A 7,724-nucleotide genomic window follows, 5' to 3' on the forward strand; every position below is an offset into this window, starting at 1 on the left:
CACCCCCAGGGACGGGGACTCCACCACCTCCCAGGGCAACCCGTCCCAAGGCCTGACCGCTCTTGCTGAGCAGAAATGTCTCCTCATTTCCAACCTGACCCTCCCCTGGCACAACTTGAGGCCATTCCCTCTGCTCCTATCACTGGTTACCTGTGAGAAGAGGCCGACCCCCAGCTCCCCCCCCTTCCTCTCAGGCAGTTGCAGAGAGCAATAAGCTCTGCCCTGAGCCTCCTCTTCTCCAGCCCCAACCCCCCCAGTTCCCTCAGCTGCTCCTCACAGGCCTTGTGTCCCTGGCCTCTCGTTGGTCCTGAGCACACAGGGACATCTGCAGACATGGTGGAGGTTGACTTCAGGTTATTGTGTCCTGCAATGAACACATGGATCTGGGAGGAGACTCATGAGTGGCACATCCTGGTGTGCACCAGGCTGAGGAGGCAGAAACCTTCTGAGCTGCCTGGGCTCTGCCAGCCCTGCGGCTGAACCACAGCCCGTAGCCCTTAGCTCAGACAAAGGTTTAATCTTTTGGTGACATTGCTCAGGCACTTACAAAGACTGTGTCTATAATCTGAGTACAACAACATGAAGATCCAAGGGATGGCGTGTGTACATCTCTATACTCTGTATAGGATGATACCTTATATCCCCTAGATAGATACTCTGGCCAGCCCCACATTGCTGGCTCCAGCTAGGAACAACTAGGCCATGATATGAAGGAGGAGGGACTGTGTCATCTCCTTGGCCCTCCCAGCTTTACATTTTCTGAATCTGCAAGAGCAGAGGCCTTGCTCCATGACAGAGGGCAGGAGAAGGAGCAGAGCATGGCAGACAGGGACTGTGGCCCCAGCATAACATTTGTGGGGTGTTAGGTGAGTTTTCCTTTGGCACACCAGGAGCTGGTGTAGTTTTGGAGGGGTTTAAGTCCTTGAGATCCTTCTAAGTCCCATGAGGTATTCCCTTTTAGAGCAGTCTCTATGTGATCTACTATATGGCAGAGTTAGGAGCAGAACGCCAGACTAATTGCAGTTCAATAACTTAATTACTGACCTACTGCTCTTTTTTTTTTTTTTTTCTATAGAAAGGTTCATTAAAGAGTCTTTACTGCAGCCACTGTTGCAGTAATCACTCCAGCAAGCTGTGTTATTCACTCTAACCCCAGCCAATTTACTGAGGAGGGGATGACGCTGTCCTCATTTCACACAGAGGGAAACTGAGGCGCAGAGGGATGACGTGGCTGTCCCCAAGGTCACACAGGAGGCCAAGGGCAGATCAGGAAGGTGCACCGTGCCTCTTGTAGACACCGAGTCTGTGCCTACCACTCCAGAACAAAATGCCTTTAATAAAGGCAGCGTCCCTGCTCTTCTCTGTCCTTAAATTGTCCTAATGAGCTGCCGCCTCACCCTCTACTCTTGCGGCTCCCTAACACCTCCAAGGTCTCCAAGTCCAACCAGCAACCTGACCTACCGAGTTTTGCTTGAACAAAGTGTACAAACCAAGTGGAAACTGTGCTCTTTCAGGGTGCCTTTGGTACAACCAACTTCACTAACAGCAATTGCCATCGCATCCCTCGGGGCACCATGAGGCAGCGCCAGAGACATCAGCCTTGTAATAGCCCCGCCGAGATGGGGACAGGAGGTTCCTGACTCATCGGCTGCAGATGCAAGATGTCATGTTCATTTTGCAGCTGGGGAATCTGAGTCACTGCTTTTTGGTCTGTCTTCTGCTCTTCGTGTTTGGCGGGGCACGCTGTTGCTGGCAGTGCTTCGGCACGTGGGCATCACCTGGCTGAGCTGATGCTGTTCCCGCTTGGTAAAGAACAGAGCCAGAAACACTGCTGGAAGTCTCTCTTCCCACAGCAGAGCTGACAAAGCCTCATTTATAACCATAAAACTCCAATCCATTTTATGTCCTGATGGTCCCTAGGGCACAGTCCCACGCAGGTGGGACATCCAGAACAGCTTTCACACCCCACTGGAGCTCTCCGGGTCTGACAAGGGCTGGCATCCCTCTGCAGGGCACCACTTTTCACCAACGCCTGCCTGCAGATTTTCACAAAGTGCCTAGGAACTCACTTTCCTTGCAGCAGAGCTGTCAGATTTGGAGTGAACTTGGCCAAGAAACTCCCCTGTGATTACGTGACACATCGCAAGAGCCGGGCGGCGTGACCACAGAAGCCTCATTTCCTATGGAAATCAGACTAGATGAGCAAGTCAGCGCTAATCAGGGACTTCGTTCATTCCCCTGTTAACGAGCTGCTCCATTCCCACCCTTGTTTGCAGTATGTTGAGGTATCCCTTCGAGGAAAGGGGTGGCGGTTACTATTTACTATTTGCTCTCAGCTCCACGTAAGACATGGGTGTCGTTGGAGACAAGCCACTGTCCTTGCTCTGAGTTTAACATTTTTACCTAATACCTTCCCAGAGCTTGTGATGAGAAGTCAGGGTATGTTTTGCAGTAGTCTGCTACCAAACAGATGTAACAGGGTGCTGGGGGACATCCAGAGGTTTATTTCTAAGAGCAATAAGGCTGCTCAGTGGGCTTTCTCCCTCTGCTACCCACCACCCCAAGCTGCACCAGCACAATTAACAGGACTCGTGATTTGCCCTGTTGTGCTGTCCCAAGCTCATGTAGCTCTCACAGAGATTTGGCCAAGAGAACTGGGTGCTCGCATGGCTCCCCTTTGGGTACAGGCATGGCATTTAGCCACAGGGACAGCAGCATCCCCGTGCTGGAGTAATACAGCTGCACTCTTAGAAACTCTCCTCAGCCAGCAGATTGGGCTGATCTGCTCATTAATTGTTTATAGGACGCCGTGTATTGCTTTACTGAATTACATAAAAGGTCTAATAGCTCCTGCCAGGGCTCCTGACCCCTGGGCGGGCTGTGCCAAGGCAACCCAAGTGTTCTGAGGTAGTCGTGAGCCCTGAAAAGCTGCAGAAACCAAAGGAATTAGTCCATTTATTATTTTTGGGGAGGCTCAGGGTTGCACCAGCCCTTGGGGACACATCTGGGAGCTGTCTCGATGACACCAAAATTCCAGAAATAAGACATTTGCATACAAAATATATATATAAATAAATAAAAATAAAAAATAATTTTAAAAAAAAAGCAAGAAAGTGTAAAGTCAGCTCTGCCCCAAGTTTTCCTGGGCTTTCTGTCCCAAGCCACAGCACGGTCAGACCACAGGAGTCCTGGCTCTGTTATTCCACAGGGACTGAAGGCAGCCAAGAAGCTGAGCTCCAGGGCAGATGAGGATGGTCTTCTTCACTCCCTTTGTGTGCAGCTCCTCCGGTTTAAGAAAGGCTCTTGCATGGGGGTTATAGCTAAAATAGCCACCCCATTTATATCTCAACCCAAATATTTCTCCAGACCGAAACCTTCTGCAGGCTGTAGGAGAGACAAACACAGCACACACGGGTCCTTCAGCCTGTTTCAGTGCAGGGTAAATCTGCTGGCCTCGATGGCTCTGATCCAGCCAAGCCAAGGGATGAGAGGAAGCAGGACAAAAATAGCAGGGACAGCACAAAGCCGTGGCATGCACCACTGGTGCTGGAAAACACCCTCAGACACAGATTGGGGGCAGAGGTTTGATGCATTTTAGCTTGGCTTGTAGGGCTGCTCCCAAGCCTCTGCAATGTGCAGGTGCTGAACTCCTCCATCCATCAGGAGGTCCCTCCCATCACCCGCTGATGGTGGAAGGTGGGACGGTTTTTGGGTGCCCCCTTTCTGTCCCACTGAGCAGGGGGCAGCTCTGGGGTCCACAGGGAACTGCACACAAACCCTGCCCTTCCTAGCCATGAGCTGGCTGCTCCCAGCATCTGTGGCAAGTGCTGGGGGACCCATGTGGGACCCGATGCAGAACCAGCAAAAAATCCAGTAAGCTGGCATCAAGAAAGCATTTTCAGTGGGAAAGGAAGAGAGCAGGCTTTATTTCCCTCAGCCCTCATGATACTGCTACCAAAGGGATGAGACTGACACCTTATCTCCTCTGCGGCAGCTAAGTGCATGGAGGCAAATATCTCAGAAGAATTGTTTCAAGGATCTCAGGGCATGAACAAGCCTTTGTGAGTGAAGTATGAGCTCAGGAAGCATTCATCTATGTACAAAAGCCCACACTGCATCCAGTTTGTGGGCTGAATTTATTGTGTTTCTCTGATTGTGGCCAACAGAGGATGCCCAGGGCAAAATAAATAAATAAATAAATAAAATAAAACCAAGGTGTTGATTCACTGGTACTTCTCCCTAATACTCTAATAATACAGCTCAAGAACTTCTGGAGCCAAAGATGGGTGGCTTTTGTTTTTAATATATACTTTGCAGCTTCTGAAAGCCTTTTCATTGATGAATTTGTCCGACTGCTTTTGAATTTTTTTAGGATACACAACATGTTGTGTTAAGGAGTGTGACAGATGTTGGGTTGGGTGAACTCTTGTTTGCTCTCAGCCTGGTCTCTGTTAGTTTTATCTGATGCTCCCTTCTGTTTGTATGACATAGGACAATTAAGAAAACAAGGGGAAATCCTTCCTTTCTCTGAACCCTTCCTAACAGACCTACATCATTTTGGGAACAGAGGGACGAGAACAGCTCTCCATAGCCCAGTGGACCCACAGGTGAGCAACGCCAGCTCACTTTCCATCCCTCTCGTCTACCATCTGATTTGCTTTTTATTATTATTACTACTACAAGTGAGATCCTAGCTTCATGCTGCCCTTTCCACAGCCAGGAATGGCTTTGCCTCCTGGGGCACAGCTCCCAGCACGCAGCCTGGTGTCCCATCAGGGTGAGGAGAAGGTTTGTGCTTACGGCAAGATCAGGACTCATGGGTCTCAGTTCTGCTAACACTCAGAACAACTCGGGCACATCCTCCTGCAAGCCTTTCTTCCTCCACACAGCTTAAATTTGGAGGCCAGGCTGCCTGGGCAGCAGCAACAGCAGTGGGAACCTCCACCCAAGGCATCCTATAACATCTATAATCAACCTAAAGCATAAAGTTTTACTCCGGGGATGTGGAAACCCAAGCACTGGGTTAGTACAGCAGGTCAAACATGGGATAGGGGATGGATGGCAGCTGGGAACAAGAAGTCTCCTGGCATGGGGACCCGACAGTCCCAAACACACCGTCCCGTCCCGTAGCAGGCTTTCCCTTGCCGAGCAGAGCATTTCCCAGCACAAAGCTCTCCTCCCCGCCGTCTGCACATCCTGCCAGCCCCTTGGTACGGTGACACTCGTCCCACTGAGCTTTGGGAGCAAGAAACCCCTGGCAGGTTTTAATTTATTTTATTTTTTTAAGGCGAAGAGCAAAAGTCACCTTTTCTCCTTCCACCCTCAGAAGGGACCAGCAGAGACGACCTGGCAGGGAGTGGAAGCAGCAGCTGCTACCTGGTGGCACGATTTTGGTGGAGAAAACCAAAAACATGCCTGGAACTGCAGCTTCCTCGCCCTCTGCCCCTTGCTGCCACTCTGCAGCTCCAGGCAAGGCTTTGAAAACAACCTACGAGAGCTGACAATGCCTTCATTAATCACAGCGTAATCCTTTCCATGGCAACCCGAGGATTGCGAAGTCACAAGTTAGCGAGCACAAGGGAGAAGCACTGTGCAGCAGCCCCTGCTCCAAGGAAACTTAATAGGGGGCAAGAAGGATTGGCTACACAGGGGGAGAAATGAGATAGAACTAACGGTGTCATGGTAAAGGGGTTCATCCCATGGCCTCCTTCAGATCTCGTAATTTTTTGTGTCAGTGAGGGGGTGCTGTAACTTGATGGAGATACTCCAGCTGTACCCCCACAAAGCCCCAGAGCAGCCTCCGGCCCTAAATGTCCACTGTGCAGAAGCACAAAGCTCTCAGTAAAAGAGTCGGGTGTGTTAAGCACCGTTTGGACACGTATTTTTGGCAATCAGCAGGCTCAAAGAGTGCAAAGCAACAGGTTAAAACCACTTGAGCATCAGTCAACGGGAGGGAAGAGCTGTCCTGGTTTGTCCCTGCCAAAATGAGGTGCCGGGCGGTGGGGGGCCCCCCGCCCCCCTTGCAGAGGGTCTCACAGGGAAGCAGGTTTGGGCTGAAGCTTTGCCAAAAGCTCCCTCCCATACCTTCACACCACCACCGTGGGACCCTGCGGCCCCTCCTCTTATGGGGACAGAGATAAGACCCACAGCACCCTACAGAGCTCCTGACATCTTGAAGCAAGGCACAGGTTAACCCCATGAGGCTGGTCCTTGCACATCCTTTTCCCTCGACTATGAAAAGATGCCTGGGGCTGTGCAAAGGCCACCCCCAGCTCCTGCAGAACCCTTTTACTATTACAGGGACCACCAGGCAACCTTAAACCCACTGACCTGTTGCCCCTTGAGTTCCCCCTCCATGTTCTTTGGAACCAAACTCAGGTGGTGCAGCACGGCCCCTGCGTGCAACACTGCATTCCCACACCAAGCAGCAAAATGCAAGCTGCTTTGTGGGAACCCCTGTCCCGTGCTGGCTCTCAGTCCCTGCCCAGGGATGGTCCTAATAATTTAAACACCCTGCGAAGGTGCTTAGCAGCACCGGTGTGACCCAGGGGACGAAACACAACCTGGGTGCGAGCCGTGCGATGCTGCAGCCGCGGGGAAATGCCTCTGTGTAGGGCAAGCCCCAGCTTCCTGAGCAACTGAAGGGGCTGAGGATGGAAGGGGAGGGTCCTTCGTTCCCCAGCACAGGAGGGAAATAGCCCCCCATCCCATTCCCCCCCTCACTGCTAGGTGACCCGGGCTCAATTAAGCAGCAGCTGGAAATTACCGAGGCGCTAATCCGTGCTGCAGGAGCCGAGCTGCCGGCCATTCCGGGCAGGTCTGGGGGTTCCCCCGCTACGCCCAGCCCCCTCCCCAGGTTTGATCCGGGTTATGGGGTGGGCTCTCTGCCAAGCAGACCCCTCTGCAGCCCACCCCACCTACCCCACGGCAACCCCACCCGCGGCATCCCCAGCCTTCAGCCGGGTTTCTCCCGGCTGCACACCTACGGGTCCCCTTCTCCTTACCTTAACGGGGCATGGCCGGGGCCGGGGGTCGGGTTTGGGGCTGGGGAAGGGGCTCCGGTGCCCTACACCGAGCTGCTCTGCCTGCGGTAGGGAGCGAGGGCAGCGGCCGCCCTGCCCGCTGAGCTTCTTAGCAGGGGAGGAGCCGGCTTACAGCCAGCCCCTGGTGTGTGTGTGTGTGTGTGGACGTGTATAAAATCTCTCCAGCTCGGGGATAAATCATTGATCATGTTCCCAAGCATCCCCGCATCCCAAACCTGCACCCCGCTGTGTCCCTGGGGTACCCACAGCCGGGGGGGGGCTACGAGCCTTGTGTCTTGAAGACCTCACTGCCCAGAGCCCGGCGGGATTTTAGGGCAAATGTATGGCTGGGAACAACTCCCAGCCCCATGCTGGGGGCTCAGGGGTGTGCAAACAGCATCCAGGTCTCCCAGGATGGGGCCAGGAGCTGGCAGGTGTTCTGGTTTGAATGCACCAGCCTAAATTTTAAATGCAGAAATTAGGAGAGAGAAAGGATTGGGAAATGGTGCTGAGGCTTTGCCTGCAAGCTTAACCCTGCCCCTGCCCAAACCTGGGGTAGCGTCCTTCCCTTCTTCTGCTCAAAAAGATGGGGTGGACTTTTAATTGTGCCATGAAACATCAGCTGAGTCCCTTGCTCTGACAAGAAGCACGGTGTTTTAGCTGGGGGGTGTTGCAAGCCACACCTCGGGGTGTTAGCACGAG

The 7,724-nt window shown here is 52.7% G+C and overlaps 1 protein-coding gene across 3 annotated transcripts in view; it reads right to left on the reverse strand.

Moving 5' to 3' along the window:
• Positions 1 to 7,138, reverse strand: part of MYO7A (myosin VIIA) — an 88,056-nt gene extending 80,918 nt beyond the window's left edge. For all 3 annotated transcript variants that reach the window (XM_035330317.1, XM_035330306.1, XM_035330297.1), the window contains exon 1: positions 7,005 to 7,138. The gene's annotated coding sequence lies outside the window, so the exon portion shown is untranslated. The remainder of the gene's footprint in view (positions 1 to 7,004) is intronic.
• Positions 7,139 to 7,724: the final 586 nt, after the last annotated feature.

Source organism: Oxyura jamaicensis, chromosome 1, assembly GCF_011077185.1.
Source record: "Oxyura jamaicensis isolate SHBP4307 breed ruddy duck chromosome 1, BPBGC_Ojam_1.0, whole genome shotgun sequence".
In the NCBI taxonomy this organism is placed as follows: Eukaryota; Metazoa; Chordata; class Aves; order Anseriformes; family Anatidae; genus Oxyura; species Oxyura jamaicensis.